Genomic DNA, 19,525 nt, shown 5'->3' with positions numbered 1-19,525 from the left:
TGACGTCACCATTAGCATTAGCCTAGCTTAGCATTTAGCTTACAAATTAGCATTCGTTTTTAGAGATATTTTTTTGGTTCTAACATTGTTATGACTTCCCATGTGTTCCCAGTCTAAACTGTTAGCCTAGCATTAGCATAACATTTGGATATTTTTAGAAAAAATTAATTATTTTTAACTCATTCTAATCTTAATGTTTTTATCTATCTAAGAGCAAAGTTAAAATGATAAACTTATTAGTAAATAAATAAAGATATATTGTAAAAATAAAACTGTAATCATTATAGAATGTCTTTAAGGTAGGTTACACTTCTATTTGCGTTCCGATGAACTTTAGGATTTAGGAGTGAATATAAGCGGACATTTAAACGCCTTCACTCAGTAGAATTGGTCAGTTAACCTTTTCTACTTGTTAGTCTAACCACAAAGTTTCGTGGTCCGACCAAAGTATTAGAACATTTATTAAATAGCTATATTCTTCTTCAAGTATAAGTAAGAAGATTCTAAAAACTTTGGACCAAATGGTAATATTTTAAGGGTCCAATGACCAACCTATTAGTGACTCTAATTTAGAAATAGGGTGAGGATAGGGAGAGAGAGAAAGAGAGAGGGAGAGAAAGAGAGAGAGGGAAAGAGAAGTGTGTCCCTGTTGGGGCACATATCCCTGCTGGGATATTGTTTGGAAGCATCGAGAGATAAGGAGAAGGTCGTTGAATAATTCTCTTCTCCCCAAGCCGGAATAGGCGTCACTCTCAAACCTGTTACCCTCTGGCGGTACCCCGGAGGGTCCGAGAGGGGAAAGGTCCGGGCAAAAGATAAAGAGATGGAAACGTAGAGAGGTAGACCATTTAAAATATGCAAGTTTTAACTATTTTAGTATTAAGCTCTAATGTTAAAACCTATTGTTGGAATATTTAATATTTCTCACGCTTATAAAGTCCTATATATATACATATAAAAAAATATATATATGTGTATCTATATGCTTCTGTTTAAAAAGAAATAAGGGCAAAGTTAAAAAGGTACACTCATTAAAAGATAAAATAAGGTATAAAAGTTAAATCCTATATTATTATAATTTTTTATTTTGTCAGAAATCATTCCCATCCTAGGATAAGTAAGCTAGGTCACCCTATAGGTTACCCACTAGCTCTTCAATGACCATGTCATTGTATGGGGATGTTCTGGTAGATACTCTTAGACAACAGAGACGAGCTCTTCATGACAGTCAAACTGATCACGGCCTAAGACTCATAAGGTAGGATTTTAAGGTGTTGGATTCCTAAATTAATTAAAATTAGATTTGAACAGGGAAATTAGTGGATTTTTATGTTATTATTCTGTCAGTAATCATTCCCATCCCACAATACGTCAGCTAGGTGTACCCGTATGGGAGTTTTGCCTACTAGCTTTGAATAACGTCAACTAGTGGTTCAGGAATGTTCTGATAAGAACTGCAGATCACCAATCACCAATCAAAACTGACCAAAAACCATCAAATTAAACAGTGGTGGGAAAGAAAACGAGCGACTCAGTCAATCATACTAAGGTTCGAAGCAAGTCCCCCGTTTCTCCAGGCTCCGGCTGGGTTAGGTTTAGGTAAAAAGCCACCAGATCTCCCCATGTTGCCCGACGACTTCATGGTTATACAGAGATCCAAGGAAAGGCACGCGCACTAGAGGACGTGTCGGCTCTTACCCTAGCTTAGCATCATGACTGAATCATAGGTGTGTAAAGGTGAAGTAGACAGGGTAATTTAAGCTTGAAAGACAGAGACAAGGAGGTTCATTAGTGGGTTACCGGCCGGAAATCTCCCCTTGCCGCAATGGCCGTATCTGTTTATAACCCGTTTCCTTTCGTCACGCCCCAAAGGGGTTCGGACCAGAAGGGGGTTGGAAGAGCAGAATGAAAAAGTGGGAGAGATAATGTAGTTTAGATTTAGGCGAAGAGCCAAAGTGATCCAGGTTAATGGTCAGATTAAAGGCAAGCTGGTCTTCTTAGGGAACAAAATAGTCTGCAATTAAAAAGAAGATGGTCTATTTATAGATATTTAGTTAAGAATGTACCATTAGTTAATTTTAGTGGTTATAATTAAATGTCAGATAGCCCAGAGAATGTGGTTTTTAGGATTTGATGGAAACTAACTTAGGGTTAGGCATAACATCTAAAAGGTTATGTTTAGGGTAAGATAAAGATAGATGCTACATTTATTGCTGCGAAAATGGAGGAATATTAAATCTACCCCTCCAAAGAAGTCTGTCATAAGACTGGAGGAAAAGGCCTGTGTGTGTTTTAAGCGGTCAAAATAGCCACATTAAACCGTTGGAATTCTGTTTGAAGATAGAAGGAGTACGCTTTTTATAAAGATTTATATTAAATTAGACCAGGTCGTCAGAGTAGGTTAGGTATAAGATGATGTACTGGATTGAATGTAAACTAATTTAGGGTTAGGTATAACATCTAAAAGGTTATGTTTAGGTAAGATTAAAGATAAGATGCTAAATTAATTGCTGAGAAAATTAAAATTAGATTTGAACAGGGAAATTAGTGGATTTTTGTGTTATTATTCTGTCAGTAATCATTCCCATCCCACAATTACGTCAGCTAGGTGTATCCGTATGGGAGTTTTGCCTACTAGCTTTGAATAACGTCAACTAGTGGTTCAGGAATGTTCTAATAAGAACTGCAGATCCACCAATAACCAATCAAAAATGACCAAACCATCAAATTAAATAGTGGTGGGAAAGAAAACAAGCAACTCAGTCAATCATACTAAGGTTCGAAGCAAGTCCCCCCGTGTTCTCCAGGCTCCGGCTAGACAGGCACGCGCACAAGAGGCATTGTCGGCTCATGCTCTAGCTTAGCATCATGACTGAATCATAAGTGTGTAAAGGTGAAGTAGACAGGGTAATTAAGTTTGAAGGACAGAGACAAGGAGGCTAGCTGTGACTACGGCGGACACCTCCTCTTGCCGCAATGGCGGTCTCTGTTTATGGCCCGTTTCCTTTCGTCTTCCCCACAGAGGTCCGATAAGAATGGGGGTAGAAATAAAGGTTTCTTGATGACCCGAATTCGATCAAGAATGGGGGGTAGAAATAAAGGTTCCTTATGACCCGAACCTGGTCAGAATGGGGGTAGAAATAAAGGTCTCTCTATGACCCGAATCCGATCAGAATGGGGGGTAGAAATAAAGGTTCTTTATGACCCGAATCCGGTCAGAATGGGGGTAGAAATAAAGGTTTTCTTTATGACCCGAATCCGATCAGAATGGGGGTGGGAAATAAAGGTCTCTCTATGACCCGAATCCGACCAGAATGGGGGCAGAAATAAAGGTTTTCTTTATGACCTGAACCCGATCAGAATGGGGGTAGAAATAAAGGTTCCTTATGACCCGAACCTGGTCAGAATGGGGGTAGAATAAAGGTTCCTCTATGACCCGAATCCCTACATCGTCCTCAAAGGGGGTCGGCCAGAAAGAGGTTGAAAGAAAGGTCAGGATGAAAAAGTGGGGAGAGAATGTGATTTGGATTTAGGCAAAGAGCTAGAGTGATCAAGGTTAATGGTCAGATTTAAGGGTAAATTGGTTTTTTTTAAGGAATAACATAGTCTGTAGTTAGACTGAAGATTGTCTATTATTTGATATTTAGTTAAGAGTGTACCATTGGTTAATTACAGTGGTTTTAATTAAGAGTCAGATAGCTCTTTATGGAGATGTATTTTAGGGGAAATACAAAAATTGAACCAAAATATATTTCTAAATAAAAGTTGAAATTTAGAGATTTTAGAGACAAGTGTACCATAAGTGGATTTTAATTGTTTTGAATTGAAAGTCAGATAGTTTTTATGGAGATGTATATTAGGATTAGGTAAGTAGGCAGAATGGTTAGGTTTAGAGATAAAATTAAAGATGAGATGGTCCACCAATTGATTGATATTAACTTAGTTCAGTCATCAAGTCTGAGTGGTTAAGCTTAGGAGTAAGATTAAAGATAAGGTGCTACATTTATTGCTGAGAAATGGAGGATTATTATTCTCCCCTGCTGAGTAGTCTGTATAAAACAGGAGGAGTACGCTTTTTTGTAGTGAATGGTCAAAATAGCCATAATGAACAGTTAGAAGTCTGTATAAATACAGAAGGAATGCGCTGTTTGTAATGAGTGGTCAAATTAGCCACAATAAACGGTAAGTAATCTGTATAAACACAAAAGGAGTACGTTTTTTATGGAGATTTATATTAGATTTAGATAAGCAGCCAGAGCGGTTACGTTTAGAGGTCAAATAAAGGATAAGTTGGTGCACTGTTTGATGGATACTAACTTAAGTTTAGGCATTAAGTCTAAGTGGTTAAGTTTAGGGGTAGGATTAAAGGTAAGGTGCTACATTTATTGCTGAAAAATAGAGGAACCTTCTACTCATCTCCTTAGTGGTCTGCTATAAGAGAGGAGGAATACGCTGTGTGTGTTTTGAGTGGTCATACTAGCCACAATAAACGGTTAGACCTCTGTCTGAAGACAGAAGGAGTACGCTTTTTGTAGTGAATGGTCAAAATAGCCATAATGAACAGTTGGAAGTCTGTATAAATACAGAAGGGAATGCGCTGTTTGTAATGAGTGGTCAAATTAGGCCACAATAAACGGTAAGTAATCTGTATAAACACAAAAGGAGTACGCTTTTTATGGAGATTTATATTAGATTTAGATAAGCAGCCAGAGCGGTTACGTTTAGAGGTCAAATAAAGGATAAGATGGTGCACTGTTTGATGGATACTAACTTAAGTTTAGGCGTTAAGTCTAAGTGGTTAAGTTTAGGGGTAGGATTAAAGGTAAGGTGCTACATTTATTGCTGAAAAATAGAGGAACATTGTCCTCACCTCCTAAGAGAGGAGGAATACGCTGTGTGTGTTTTGAGTGGTCATACTAGCCACAATAAACAGTTAGACCTCTGTCTGAAGACAGAAGGAATACACTTTATATGGAAATTTGTATTAGATAAGACCAGCGGTCAGAGTAGTTGGTTATAAGATGATGTACTGATTGATGGAAACTAACTTAGGGTTAGGCATAATATCTAAAAGGTTATGTTTAGGGTAAGATTAAAGATAAGATGCTACATTTATTGCTGAGAAAATGGAGGAATATTAATCTACCCTCCAAAGAAGTCTGTCATAAGACAGGAGGAAAACGCTGTGTGTGTTTTGAGCGGTCAAAATAGCCACATTAAACCGTTAGAATTCTGTTTTGAAGATAGAAGGAGTACGCTTTTTTATAAAGATTTATATTAAATTAGACCAGTAGTCAGAGTAGTTAGGTATAAGATGATGTACTGCTTGATGTAAACTAATTTAGGGTTAGGCATAACATCTAAAAAGTTATGTTTAGGGTAAGATTAAAGATAAGATGCTACATTTATTATTTGAGAAATGGAGAAAAAACCATTCTCCCCTTCTAAGTGGTCTGTCATAAGACAGGCGAAGTGCGCTGTGTATATTTTAAGCAGTCCAAATAGCCACAATGAACTGTTAGACCTCTAGCTCCAATGTCTCCATCTGGTGGCGACAGAGGGGAGAGACCGAAGGAAGTGTAGAATAGAGAAATACCTCATGAAAAGAAACTATTTTGTAATAACTAAATAATGTAAAAAGTGGAATTAAACCGTTGTTAAAGATCTCTCAAAATAAGGTGTTAGGGGGACACCTCAGATCTCCCATTTAAAATGGGAGCAAAATAAAATGATAAATTCCTTAGTAAATACAGATATTCAGATCAAAGTGTACTACAAATGGATTATAATGGTTTTAATTGTGAGTCAGATAGCCCTTTTGTGGAGATTTATTTATAATTAAACAAGAAGTCAAAGAGCTCGGAATCAGAACTTAAATTAAGGACAAGAAAGTCCAGTGTTTGAGTGATATTAATTAGAGTTTAGGTAATAAATCTGAGTAGTTAAGTTTTGTACATAAGATAAAATAAGATGTTATATTTATTTGCTGAACCATGGAGGATTATAAACCTCACCTTTTTTAGTAACCATATTGTGGAATCAAAAGTTCCAATGCCCTGGTGAAAAATAGTCAGTTTTTTTTGTACGCCCAAATATAAGTATTTGGTGAACAAAATAGTCCTTTATCATGGTTGGAACACATCGTCAGTGAATGAACCTGAAGGTCACAGGGGGTTTCGACCATTATCTCCAGACACCCCTACTTCAGGGAGGCCGCCCCAGGTGATCAGTCCTGGTGCTGTGTTTTTTTCTAAACGGTCCCAACTTGGGGAAAAGGACTGGTAGGTAAGTCAGGTCTGTGAGCTTTTAAGGTGGAGAGCGACCCACTGGGTCAACAGACCTTAATAGAATATATTTAATCACCCTGGGTAAAGAGAATTGTATAAAAACCTTGAGAATTAGTAAACCAGAATTAAATACTAGGTCAGTAGACTCAAAAAAGGTAGCTTCAACCACCGGTAGAGGGAAATATAAACCCATTGTGTTGATTAATACACTAGAGTTAAAAACTGGGAGGATATACCAGAATAAAGTAGATTAAACCACTGTAGGTAGAGGGAGACACACCTTGGAGAAGAAGATTAGAATTGAGTATTGGGTCAAGAGACCAAAATGAGATTTAATAACTTTAACTTGTTAGACTGCACCAATCTGGATAAAGTCAGGCAGGATCAGGGAAACCGGGCTCAATCAATCTCCACTGTGATGGGCACAGTCAGACCGAAAGGAACCACACCCTCCCTAACAGCTCTGGCCAACTGAGATCCGAATGAGGGTTGGACTGCCACCATTAAGACCAGACCCGTCAAGGTTGGGGGGAACCGGACTAAATCAATCATAAACGGCGATGGGGCGCTGTCTGATTAAATACAAATGCACCTCCCCTTATCCATCCGACAGGTCTGATTCCAATTCTAAATTGAATTACAAGAAAAATAGTAATCTTATTAGAAGAAAGAAATAATTATTATAATTAAAGTATCACATAAATTAAATAGGAGACATGCAGAGGAAAACTCTGTAGCATTTACTTATCCAATACCAACTCCCCAGCTATATTGGAAGTGTATATAATATAACCTATTTATCTATGTTTATAAACCATGTTTTATCTCAAAAGGGGTTTAAATGTAGTAACTATAATGTAAAAAATTAAATGTGCTCATTACTGACTGGATACCTAAATCATTTAGGGTAGAATCAAAAGGATTATGACAGTACCACAGTTAAAATAGCGTTCTGAGCCGCCATTTTGTAGCCTTGTTAAAATAAAAACGATCTATTTATTTGGGCTTCTCAGATATATTTAACCTCAATCGAGTCTTAGGTTTAGCATTTATGATATATTAATAATTAAATGTAATCACTGCCGACATCCAATGGTCAATTAATCAGTGTAAACCTGAGTGAAAATAACAAAGTTAGCTTTAGGTAGCCATCTTGTGAAGCTAAAAATAAACGATGTATTAATGTAAGTGTTTAAAGCCTATTTTACCTCAAATGAGTCTTGTGTTAGCAATACTAATGTTTTAATAATTAAACCCGATCATTCCCGATATTCAATGATCCATTAATCAGTGTAAATCTGAGGAAGGGAAGGAGTTAGCATCCTGTAGCTTGTAAATCTAACTATAAACCGATCTATTTAATGTAAGTATTTTAAGCCTATTTTTCCTCAAATGAGTCTCGGGTTAGCATTACTATCATTTTAATAATTAAACCCGATCACTCCCGATATTAAATGATCAGTTAATCAGTGTAAATTTTGAAAAAAAGGAACGGAGTTAGCACCATGTAGCTTGTTAAGCTAACAAAAAAAGCGATCTATTTAATGTAAGTATTTTAAGTCTATTTTTCTCAAATGAGTCTTAGTATAGTAGCTATAGGATTTTAATAATTACATGTAATTACTGTCAACATTGAAAAATCTATTTTGGATGTAAATTTATTTTAAATACGATCGCGTTTCAATTCTCCCCCAGCGTTATGTATGTGCACTCCATAACGAAGTATTTATAAAGCTTTTAAAACATGTTTTCCCCAAAATTGTGTCTTAATATAAGGTTTAACTAATGTAAACAATTAAATGTAATTGAGTAGACCTTGATTAATCCGTCCAAAATATACATTATTACAGATTTCATTATTATATTTCTCCTGCTACGTATTTTCCTACCCTGAGTCTGCAGACAGCTGTTTGAAAGGAAGTGACCTAATCATGCCTGGCGGGAAGGTCCCATGAAACAGGAAATGCATGATTTGTAATGGAATCACGTGTTGTGGTTAGTTGAATGTAAACCCCACAGGTCAAAGGTGAACATTTCACGTGGTTCAAAAACATTGACCTCCCCATTAGCTACTGTTAGCTTAGCCAAAATGGAGGGTTAATAAGGCCATGTGGCTTAGATACTCTGATTGGCTTAACGGTAGGTGGAAAAATAACCGGGTCAAGGGTCATAGTTCATAGGTCTTGGGGTCGTGACGTCACCATTAGCATTAGCCTAGCTTAGCATTTAGCTTACAAATTAGCATTAGTTTTTTAGATATTTTTTTTGGTTCTAACATTGTTATGACTTCCCATGTGTTCCCAGTCTAAACTGTTAGCCTAGCATTAGCATAACATTTGGATATTTTTAGAAAAAATTTATTATTTTTAACTCATTCTAATCTTAATGTTTTTATCTATCTAAGAGCAAAGTTAAAATGATAAACTTATTAGTAAATAAATAAAGATATATTGTAAAAATAAAACTGTAATCATTATAGAATGTCTTTAAGGTAGGTTACACTTCTATTTGCGTTCCGATTAACTTTAAGATTTAGGAGTGAATATAAGCGGACATTTAAACGCCTTCACTCAGTAGAATTGGTCAGTTAACCTTTTCTACTTGTTAGTCTAACCACAAAGTTTCGTGGTCCGACCAAAGTATTAGAACATTTATTAAATAGCTATATTCTTCTTCAAGTATAAGTAAGAAGATTCTAAAAACTTTGGACCAAATGGTAATATTTTAAGGGTCCAATGACCAACCTATTAGTGACTCTAATTTAGAAATAGGGTGAGGATAGGGAGAGAGAGAAAAAGAGAGAGGGAGAGAAAGAGAGAGAGGGAAAGAGAAGTGTGTCCCTGTTGGGGCACATATCCCTGCTGGGATATTGTTTGGAAGCATCGAGAGATAAGGAGAAGGTCGTTGAATAATTATCTTCTCCCCAAGCCGGAATAGGCGTCACTCTCAAACCTGTTACCCTCTGGCGGTACCCCGGAGGGTCCGAGAGGGGAAAGGTCCGGGCAAAAGATAAAGAGATTGAAACGTAGAGAGGTAGACAATTTAAAATATGCAAGTTTTAACTATTTTAGTATTAAGCTCTAATGTTAAAACCTATTGTTGGAATATTTAATATTTCTCACGCTTACAAAGTCCTATATATATACATATAAAAAAATATATATATGTGTATCTATATGCTTCTGTTTTAAAAGGAAATAAGGGCAAAGTTAAAAAGGTACACTCATTAAAAGATAAAATAAGGTATAAAAGTTAAATCCTATATTATTATAATTTTTTATTTTGTCAGAAATCATTCCCATCCTAGGATAAGTAAGCTAGGTCACCCTATAGGTTACCCACTAGCTCTTCAATGACCATGTCATTGTATGGGGATGTTCTGGTAGATACTCTTAGACAACAGAGACGAGCTCTTCATGACAGTCAAACTGATCACGGCCTAAGACTCATAAGGTAGGATTTTAAGGTGTTGGACTACTAAATTAATTAAAATAGATTTGAACAGGAAAATTAGTGGATTTTTAAGCTATTATTCTGTCAGTTAATCATTCCCATCCCACAATACGTCAGCTAGGTGTACCCGTATGGGAGTTTTGCCTACTAGCTTTGAATAACGTCAACTAGTGGTTCAGGAATGTTCTGATAAGAACTGCAGATCACCAATAACCAATCAAAACTGACCAAAACCATCAAATTAAACAGTGGTGGGAAAGAAAACGAGCGACTCAGCCAATCATACTAAGGTTTGAAGCAAGTCCCCCGTTTCTCCAGGCTCCGGCTGAGTTAGGTTTGTGTAATAGCCACCAGATCTCCCCATGTCGCCCGACGACTTCATGGTTATACAGAGATCCAAGGAAAGGCACGCGCACTAGAGGACGTGTCGGCTCTTACCCTAGCTTAGCATCATGACTGAATCATAGGTGTGTAAAGGTGAAGTAGACAGGGTAATTTAAGCTTGAAAGACAGAGACAAGGAGGCTAGCTGTGGTTACGGCGGACACCTCCCCTTGCCGCAATGGCTGTATCTGTTTATGGCCAATTTCCATTCGCCGCCCCGAAAGGTTCGATCCGGAAAAGGGGTCAGAAAGAAAGGTCAGAGTGAAAAAGTGGGGGGATAATGTGGTTTAGATTTAGGCGAAGAGCCAAAGTGATCCAGGTTAATGGTCAGATTAAAGGCAAGCTGGTCTTCTTAGGGAACAAAATAGTCTGCAATTAAAAAGAAGATGGTCTATTTATAGATATGTAGTTAAGAATGTACCATTAGTTAATTTTAGTGGTTATAATTAAATGTCAGATAGCCCAGAGAATGTGGTTTTTAGGATTTGATGGAAACTAACTTAGGGTTAGGCATAACATCTAAAAGGTTATGTTTAGGGTAAGATTAAAGATAAGATGCTACATTTATTGCTGAGAAAATGGAGGAATATTAATCTACCCTCCAAAGAAGTCTGTCATAAGACTGGAGGAAAAGGCTGTGTGTGTTTTAAGCGGTCAAAATAGCCACATTAAACCGTTGGAATTCTGTTTGAAGATAGAAGGAGTACGCTTTTTATAAAGATTTATATTAAATTAGACCAGTCGTCAGAGTAGTTAGGTATAAGATGATGTACTGATTGATGTAAACTAATTTAGGGTTAGGTATAACATCTAAAAGGTTATGTTTAGGGTAAGATTAAAGATAAGATGCTAAATATATTGCTGAGAAAATTCAAATTAGATTTGAACAGGGAAATTAGTGGATTTTTGTGTTATTATTCTGTCAGTAATCATTCCCATCCCACAATACGTCAGCTAGGTGTATCCGTATGGGAGTTTTGCCTACTAGCTTTGAATAACGTCAACTAGTGGTTCAGGAATGTTCTAATAAGAACTGCAGATCACCAATAACCAATCAAAAATGACCAAAACCATCAAATTAAATAGTGGTGGGAAAGAAAACAAGCGACTCAGTCAATCATACTAAGGTTCGAAGCAAGTCCCCCATTTCTCCAGGCTCCGGCTAGACAGGCACGCGCACAAGAGGCATTGTCGGCTCATGCTCTAGCTTAGCATCATGACTGAATCATAAGTGTGTAAAGGTGAAGTAGACAGGGTAATTAAGTTTGAAGGACAGAGACAAGGAGGCTAGCTGTGACTACGGCGGACACCTCCTCTTGCCGCAATGGCGGTCTCTGTTTATGGCCCGTTTCCTTTCGTCTTCCCACAGAGGTCCGATAAGAATGGGGGTAGAAATAAAGGTTTCTTCATGACCCGAATTCGATCAGAATGGGGGTAGAAATAAAGGTTCCTTATGACCCGAACCTGGTCAGAATGGGGGTAGAAATAAAGGTCTCTCTATGACCCGAATCCGATCAGAATGGGGGTAGAAATAAAGGTTTCTTTATGACCCGAATCCGGTCAGAATGGGGGTAGAAATAAAGGTTTCTTTATGACCCGAATCCGATCAGAATGGGGGTGGAAATAAAGGTCTCTCTATGACCCGAATCCGACCAGAATGGGGGCAGAAATAAAGGTTTCTTTATGACCCGAACCCGATCAGAATGGGGGTAGAAATAAAGGTTCCTCTATGACCCGAATCCCTACATCGTCCTCAAAGGGGGTCGGCCAGAAAGAGGTTGAAAGAAAGGTCAGGATGAAAAAGTGGGGAGAGAATGTGATTTGGATTTAGGCAAAGAGCTAGAGTGATCAAGGTTAATGGTCAGATTTAAGGGTAAATTGGTTTTTTTTAAGGAATAACATAGTCTGTAGTTAGACTGAAGATTGTCTATTATTTGATATTTAGTTAAGAGTGTACCATTGGTTAATTACAGTGGTTTTAATTAAGAGTCAGATAGCTCTTTATGGAGATGTATTTTAGGGGAAATACAAAATTGAACCAAAATATATTTCTAAATAAAAGTTGAATTTAGAGATTTTAGAGACAAGTGTACCATAAGTGGATTTTAATTGTTTGAATTGAAAGTCAGATAGTTTTTTATGGAGATGTATATTAGGATTAGGTAAGTAGGCAGAATGGTTAGGTTTAGAGATAAAATTAAAGATGAGATGGTCCACCAATTGATTGATATTAACTTAAGTTCAGTCATCAAGTCTGAGTGGTTAAGCTTAGGAGTAAGATTAAAGATAAGGTGCTACATTTATTGCTGAGAAATGGAGGATTATTATTCTCCCCTGCTGAGTAGTCTGTATAAAAACAGAAGGAGTACGCTTTTTGTAGTGAATGGTCAAAATAGCCATAATGAACAGTTAGAAGTCTGTATAAATACAGAAGGAATGCGCTGTTTGTAATGAGTGGTCAAATTAGCCACAATAAACGGTAAGTAATCTGTATAAACACAAAAGGAGTACGCTTTTTATGGAGATTTATATTAGATTTAGATAAGCAGCCAGAGCGGTTACGTTTAGAGGTCAAATAAAGGATAAGATGGTGCACTGTTTGATGGATACTAACTTAAGTTTAGGCATTAAGTCTAAGTGGTTAAGTTTAGGGGTAGGATTAAAGGTAAGGTGCTACATTTATTGCTGACAAATAGAGTAACATTGTCCTCACCTCCTAAGTGGTCCGCTATAAGAGAGGAGGAATACGCTGTGTGTGTTTTGAGTGGTCATACTAGCCACAATAAACGGTTAGACCTCTGTAAGAAGACAGAAGGAATACGCTTTATATGGAAATTTGTATTAGATAAGACCAGCGGTCAGAGTAGTTGGTTATAAGATGATGTACTGATTGATGGAAACTAACTTAGGGTTAGGCATAATATCTAAAAGGTTATGTTTAGGGTAAGATTAAAGATAAGATGCTACATTTATTGCTGAGAAAATGGAGGAATATTAATCTACCCTCCAAAGAAGTCTGTCATAAGACAGGAGGAAAACGCTGTGTGTGTTTTGAGCGGTCAAAATAGCCACATTAAACCGTTAGAATTCTGTTTGAAGATAGAAGGAGTACGCTTTTTTATAAAGATTTATATTAAATTAGACCAGTAGTCAGAGTAGTTAGGTATAAGATGATGTACTGCTTGATGTAAACTAATTTAGGGTTAGGCATAACATCTAAAAAGTTATGTTTAGGGTAAGATTAAAGATAAGATGCTACATTTATTATTTGAGAAATGGAGAAAAAACCATTCTCCCCTTCTAAGTGGTCTGTCATAAGACAGGCGAAGTGCGCTGTGTATATTTTAAGCAGTCCAAATAGCCACAATTAACTGTTAGACCTCTAGCTCCCATGTCTCCATCTGGTGGCGACAGAGGGGAGAGACCGAAGGAAGTGTAGAATAGAGAAATACCTCATGAAAAGAAACTATTTTGTAATAACTAAATAATGTAAAAAGTGGAATTAAACCGTTGTTAAAGATCTCTCAAAATAAGGTGTTAGGGGGACACCTCAGATCTCCCATTTAAAATGGGAGCAAAATAAAATGATAAATTCCTTAGTAAATACAGATATTCAGATCAAAGTGTACTACAAATGGATTATAATGGTTTTAATTGTGAGTCAGATAGCCCTTTTGTGGAGATTTATTTATAATTAAACAAGAAGTCAAAGAGCTCGGGCTCAGAACTTAAATTAAGGACAAGAAAGTCCAGTGTTTGAGTGATATTAATTGGAGTTTAGGTAATACATCTGAGTAGTTAAGTTTTGTACATAAGATAAAATAAGATGTTATATTTATTTGCTGAACCATGGAGGATTATAAACCTCACCTTTTTTAGTAACCATATTGTGGAATCAAAAGTTCCAATGCCCTGGTGAAAAATAGTCAGTTTTTTTCGTACACCCAAATATAAGTATTTGGTGAACAAAATAGTCCTTTATCATGGTTGGAACACATCGTCAGTGAATGAACCTGAAGGTCACAGGGGGTTTCGACCATTATCTCCAGACACCCCTACTTCAGGGAGGCCGCCCCAGGTGATCAGTCCTGGTGCTGTGTTTTTTTCTAAACGGTCCCAACTTGGGGAAAAGGACTGGTAGGTAAGTCAGGTCTGTGAGCTTTTAAGGTGGAGAGCGACCCACTGGGTCAACAGACCTTAATAGAATATATTTAATCACCCTGGGTAAAGAGAATTGTATAAAAACCTTGAGAATTAGTAAACCAGAATTAAATACTAGGTCAGCAGACTCAAAAAAGGTAGCTTCAACCACCGGTAGAGGGAAATATGAACCCATTGTGTTGATTAATACACTAGAGTTAAAAAACTGGGAAGATATACCAGAATAAAGTAGATTAAACCACTGTAGGTAGAGGGAGACACACCTTGGAGAAGAAGATTAGAATTGAGTATTGGGTCAAGAGACCAAAATGAGATTTAATAACTTTAACTTGTTAGACTGCACCAATCTGGATAAAGTCAGGCAGGATCAGGGAAACCGGGCTCAATCAATCTCCACTGTGATGGGGCACAGTCAGACCAAAAGGAACCACATCCTCCCTAACAGCCCCGGCCAACTGAGATCCGAATGAGGGTTGGACTGCCACAATTAAGACCAGACCCGTCAAGGTTGGGGGGGACCGGACTAAATCAATCATTAAATACAAATATACCTCCCCTTATCCATCCGACAGGTCTGATTCCAATTCTAAATTTAATTACAAGAAAAATAGTAATCTTATTAGAAGAAAGAAATAATTATTATAATTAAAGTATCACATAAATTAAATAGGAGACATGCAGAGGAAAACTCTGTAGCATTTACTTATCCAATACCAACTCCCCAGCTATATTGGAAGTGTATATAATATAACCTATTTATCTATGTTTATAAACCATGTTTTATCTCAAAAGGGGTTTGAATGTAGTAACTATAATGTAAAAAATTAAATGTGCTCATTACTGACTGGATACCTAAATCATTTAAGGTAGAATCAAAAGGATTATGACAGTACCACAGTTAAAATAGCGTTCTGAGCCGCCATTTTGTAGCCTTGTTAAAATAAAAACGATCTATTTATTTGGGCTTCTCAGATATATTTAACCTCAATCGAGTCTTAGGTTTAGCATTTATGATATATTAATAATTAAATGTAATCACTGCCGACATCCAATGGTCAATTAATCAGTGTAAACCTGAGTGAAAATAACAAAGTTAGCTTTAGGTAGCCATCTTGTGAAGCTAAAAATAAACGATGTATTAATGTAAGTGTTTAAAGCCTATTTTACCTCAAATGAGTCTTGTGTTAGCAATACTAATGTTTTAATAATTAAACCCGATCATTCCCGATATTCAATGATCCATTAATCAGTGTAAATCTGAGGAAGGGAAGGAGTTAGCATCATGTAGCTTGTAAAGCTAACTATAAACCGATCTATTTAATGTAAGTATTTTAAGCCTATTTCTCCTCAAATGAGTCTCGGGTTAGCATTACTAACATTTTAATAATTAAACCCGATCACTCCCGATATTAAATGATCAGTTAATCAGTGTAAATTTAGAAAAAAGGAACGGAGTTAGCACCATGTAGCTTGTTAAGCTAACAAACAAGCGATCTATTTAATGTAAGTATTTTAAGTCTGTTTTTCTCAAATGAGTCTTAGTATAGTAGCTATAGGATTTTAATAATTAAATGTAATTACTGTCAACATTGAAAAATCTATTTTGGATGTAAATTTATTTTAAATACGATCGCGTTTCAATTCTCCCCCAGCGTTATGTATGTGCACTCCATAACGAAGTATTTATAAAGCTTTTAAAACATGTTTTCCCCAAAATTGTGTCTTAATATAAGGTTTAACTAATGTAAACAATTAAATGTAATTGAGTAGACCTTGATTAATCCGTCCAAAATATACATTATTACAGATTTCATTATTATATTTCTCCTGCTACGTATTTTCCTACCCTGAGTCTGCAGACAGCTGTTTGAAAGGAAGTGACGTAATCATGCCTGGCGGGAAGGTCCCATGAAACAGGAAATGCATGATTTGTAATGGAATCACGTGTTGTGGTTAGTTGAATGTAAACCCCACAGGTCAAAGGTGAACATTTCACGTGGTTCAAAAACATTGACCTCCCCATTAGCTACTGTTAGCTTAGCCAAAATGGAGGGTTAATAAGGCCATGTGGCTTAGTGGAAAAATAACCGGGTCATAGTTCATAAGTCTTGGGGTCGTGACGTCACCATTAGCATTAGCCTAGCTTAGCATTTAGCTTACAAATAGCATTCGTTTTTTAGAGATATTTGTTTTGGTTCTAACATTGTTATGACTTCCCATGTGTTCCCAGTCTAAACTGTTAGCCTAGCATTAGCATAACATTTGGACATTTTTAGAAAAAATTAATTATTTTTAACTCATTCTAATCTTAATGTTTTTATCTATCTAAGAGCAAAGTTAAAATGATAAACTTATTAGTAAATAAATAAAGATATATTGTAAAAATAAAACTGTAATCATTATAGAATGTCTTTAAGGTAGGTTACACTTCTATTTGCGTTCCGATGAACTTTAGGATTTAGGAGTGAATATAAGCGGACATTTAAACGCCTTCACTCAGTAGAATTGGTCAGTTAACCTTTTCTACTTGTTAGTCTAACCACAAAGTTTCGTGGTCCGACCAAAGTATTAGAACATTTATTAAATAGCTATATTCTTCTTCAAGTATAAGTAAGAAGATTCTAAAAACTTTGGACCAAATGGTAATATTTTAAGGGTCCAATGACCAACCTATTAGTGACTCCAAATTAGGTAATAGGGTGAGGATAGGGAGAGAGAGAAAGAGAGAGGGAGAGAAAGAGAGAGAGGGAAAGAGAAGTGTGTCCCTGTTGGGGCACATATCCCTGCTGGGATATTGTTTGGAAGCATCGAGAGATAAGGAGAAGGTCGTTGAATAATTCTCTTCTCCCCAAGCCGGAATAGGCGTCACTCTCAAACCTGTTACCCTCTGGCGGTACCCCGGAGGGTCCGAGAGGGGAAAGGTCCGGGCAAAAGATAAAGAGATGGAAACGTAGAGAGGTAGACCATTTAAAATATGCAAGTTTTTAACTATTTTAGTATTAAGCTCTAATGTTAAAACCTATTGTTGGAATATTTAATATTTCTCACGCTTATAAAGTCCTATATATATACATATAAAAAAATATATATATGTGTATCTATATGCTTCTGTTTTAAAAAGAAATAAGGGCAAAGTTAAAAAGGTACACTCATTAAAAGATAAAATAAGGTATAAAAGTTAAATCCTATATTATTATAATTTTTTATTTTGTCAGAAATCATTCCCATCCTAGGATAAGTAAGCTAGGTCACCCTATAGGTTACCCACTAGCTCTTCAATGACCATGTCATTGTATGGGGATGTTCTGGTAGATACTCTTAGACAACAGAGACGAGCTCTTCATGACAGTCAAACTGATCACGGCCTAAGACTCATAAGGTAGGATTTTAAGGTGTTGGATTCCTAAATTAATTAAAATTAGATTTGAACAGGGAAATTAGTGGATTTTTATGTTATTATTCTGTCAGTAATCATTCCCATCCCACAATACGTCAGCTAGGTGTACCCGTATGGGAGTTTTGCCTACTAGCTTTGAATAACGTCAACTAGTGGTTCAGGAATGTTCTGATAAGAACTGCAGATCACCAATCACCAATCAAAACTGACCAAAACCATCAAATTAAACAGTGGTGGGAAAGAAAACGAGCGACTCAGTCAATCATACTAAGGTTCGAAGCAAGTCCCCCGTTTCTCCAGGCTCCGGCTGGGTTAGGTTAGGTAAAAAGCCACCAGATCTCCCCATGTTGCCCGACGACTTCATGGTTATACAGAGATCCAAGGAAAGGCACGCGCACTAGAGGACGTGTCGGCTCTTACCCTAGCTTAGCATCATGACTGAATCATAGGTGTGTAAAGGTGAAGTAGACAGGGTAATTTAAGCTTGAAAGACAGAGACAAGGAGGTTCATTAGTGGTTACCGCCGAAATCTCCCCTTGCCGCAATGGCCGTATCTGTTTATAACCCGTTTCCTTTCGTCATCCCCCAAAGGGGCTCGGACCAGAAGGGGTTGGAAGAGCAGAATGAAAAAGTGGAGAGAGAATGTAGTTTAGATTTAGGCGAAGAGCCAAAGTGATCCAGGTTAATGGTCAGATTAAAGGCAAGCTGGTCTTCTTAGGGAACAAAATAGTCTGCAATTAAAAAGAAGATGGTCTATTTATAGATATTTAGTTAAGAATGTACCATTAGTTAATTTTAGTGGTTATAATTAAATGTCAGATAGCCCAGAGAATGTGGTTTTTAGGATTTGATGGAAACTAACTTAGGGTTAGGCATAACATCTAAAAGGTTATGTTTAGAGTAAGATTAAAGATAAGATGCTACATTTATTGCTGAGAAAATGGAGGAATATTAATCTACCCTCTAAAGAAGTCTGTCATAAGACTGGAGGAAAACGCTGTGTGTGTTTTGAGCGGTCAAAATAGCCACATTAAACCGTTGGAATTCTGTTTGAAGATAGAAGGAGTACGTTTTTTATAAAATTAGACCAGTCGTCAGAGTAGTTAGGTATAAGATGATGTACTGATTGATGTAAACTAATTTAGGGTTAGGTATAAGATCTAAAAGGTTATGTTTAGGGTAAGATTAAAGATAAGATGCTAAATATATTGCTGAGAAAATTAAAATTAGATTTGAACAGGGAAATTAGTGGATTTTTGTGTTATTATTCTGTCAGTAATCATTCCCATCCCACAATACGTCAGCTAGGTGTATCCGTATGGGAGTTTTGCCTACTAGCTTTGAATAACGTCAACTAGTGGTTCAGGAATGTTCTAATAAGAACTGCAGACCACCAATAACCAATCAAAAATGACCAAAACCATCAAATTAAATAGTGGTGGGAAAGAAAACAAGCGACTCAGTCAATCATACTAAGGTTCGAAGCAAGTCCCCCGTTTCTCCAGGCTCCGGCTAGAGAGGCACGCGCACAAGAGGCATTGTCGGCTCATGCTCTAGCTTAGCATCATGACTGAATCATAAGTGTGTAAAGGTGAAGTAGACAGGGTAATTAAGTTTGAAGGACAGACACAAGGAGGCTAGCTGTAACTACGGCGGACACCTCCCCTTGCCGCAATGGCGGTCTCTGTTTATGGCCCGTTTCCTTTCGTCTTCCCAGAGAGGTCCGATAAGAATGGGGGTAGAAATAAAGGTTTCTTCATGACCCGAATTCGATCAGAATGGGGGTAGAAATAAAGGTTCTTTATGACCCGAACCTTGTCAGAATGGGGGTAGAAATAAAGGTC

Source organism: Gymnodraco acuticeps, unplaced genomic scaffold, assembly GCF_902827175.1.
Source record: "Gymnodraco acuticeps unplaced genomic scaffold, fGymAcu1.1, whole genome shotgun sequence".
Taxonomy (NCBI): domain Eukaryota; kingdom Metazoa; phylum Chordata; class Actinopteri; order Perciformes; family Bathydraconidae; genus Gymnodraco; species Gymnodraco acuticeps.
This window is presented reverse-complemented; position numbering follows the sequence as displayed.